At 53.9% G+C, this 1798-nt stretch overlaps 1 protein-coding gene across 2 annotated transcripts in view; it reads right to left on the minus strand.

Annotated features, from left to right (window-relative positions):
• Positions 1-1798, minus strand: part of ILF3 (interleukin enhancer binding factor 3, 90kDa) — a 20510-nt gene that overhangs the window by 5498 nt on the left and 13214 nt on the right. The window lies entirely within an intron of this gene.

A 1798-nucleotide genomic window follows, 5' to 3' on the forward strand; every position in this document is an offset into this window, starting at 1 on the left:
AGGACAGCGAGGAGTGGTGGCTCCGGTCCATCAGGCAGCCTGGCTGGGGCTGGCCCCAGCCTTCAGCTCCACTCACCCATCAGCTGACGACAACAATGGATCTTTGCCAAGCAGCGGCACGACAGCAGGCCGACAGCAGCTTTTGCAGCAGATGTCAACATTATAGTGAGATGGGCTCCAAGCGCGGGATGACATTCACGACTAGCTTGCTGCTACCCAGATGTCCCCAACAGTGACAGGAAAAGCAAAGCCCCACAGAAGCAGCCAGCTCCGACCCTGTCCTCCTCCCCTCGCCCCCCAACTCCCCACTGTGCTGGGAAGAGGCTCGGCAGTCCAAGCCCTGTGACCTCAGGAGATATTCTGTAATGACGCCCCTAAAGCCAGAGCCATTCATGGAAGACTAGCTGGTCTAACCAATGACCTGGGATGTCTCCCGGGTGTGACTTCCACAGCCTCATGGGGAAATCAAACACCAGAGTTCGGTTCCCAACGCCCAGGTGAGGCCTCCCACAGGGCACCCCCCCTCATTCCCAGCACAGCTGCCGGGCACAGGCGGGACCCAGTGGCAGGACTAACAAGTGTGCAGCGAGGCCACCACATTCTCAGGCCCTGAAGCAGAGAATGTCACAATGGATACCCGCCTCCCCAACGTTGGTCGCTAAGTATAGACCCTGGTTTGTTAACAGACTCCAACACTCAGATGGATCCATGGGGGATGGGCCTGACAAGGCAAGGTGATGGAAGGCGGAGGTCAGGTCATGTGGGTGGCTCTCTGACCCAGCCAGGCAATCCCCGACGTTCACGCAAGGGCAGCAGAGCCCCTGGGGCAGGCAGACCTGGGCACACTACCTCTGGATGGCTGCTGCCCCTGACACAGCCAGCTACTGTGTGTGCCCGGGATGGGGGAGGAGGAGAAGGGAATGCCCCCACACACCCAGTCCTTCCTTCCTATATTTAGCAGCAAGTCTCCAGTCTTTTGAATGAGGTGAATCTGGGAGTTCTCAAGGACCTTCCACCCACTGCAGATATATGTCTCATACCACTGTGTCTTGGGTGGTTTGGACAATAATTTGGATAGAGCTAATTTGCCACATAAGTTAATTTCCTCGAGACCCCTCCACTCAGCCCACCAGAAGGCAGAAACACCAGGGAGAAGGCTGTGTCCCCAGTGCGAGAGAAAACATGCTTTGGTTCCTGGAGGAGGGGCGGTACCCCCTTGAGACTCCCCCCTCCTCTCTGCAGCCCACCACTTCAGCTGCCCACGGCCTGCACTGAGCGCCTCCTCGCCCCTCCGCCAGCGTGGGGATGAATGAAGACGCCAAGGACTGAGGGCTTGTTACTTTAACATGTATTGATTAAAAAAAAAAATAATAAAGGGGAGGGAAAGTTTTCAACGTCATTTCAGGATAACTATTTCCTGGTATAAAAAGACATTATTCTCAAACAATAACGTTCTTAAAAAAAAAATACATCATGCAATCAAAGTTTTCAAAAGTTTCACTGAATGTTTCAAACCCCTGGGAACAAACTATGGAATAACCGTTTTGACCAGTTTTTTTCCTGAATAAACGCAAAATCTTGCAAGTCAATGTGGAGGCAGGCTTTGCTGCAAGAATTGTTGATCAGAGCCAAAACCACACTCGTTCCCAAGAAGCGCTCCCGCCAGGAAACGAGGGTCTCATTCAAGAGCCAGAACGCCTTGGTGCACCTCTACATGCAGGGAGAAGCCCCAGCTCAAGCCTGCAACTTCCGGAGAGAGGGCAGTAGCTTTCCAGGCCTTTTGGAACCTGTCGTGGGA

The sequence above is a fragment of the Bison bison genome, unplaced genomic scaffold, assembly GCF_000754665.1.
Source record: "Bison bison bison isolate TAMUID 2011002044 unplaced genomic scaffold, Bison_UMD1.0 scf7180017864492, whole genome shotgun sequence".
NCBI lineage: Eukaryota > Metazoa > Chordata > Mammalia > Artiodactyla > Bovidae > Bison > Bison bison.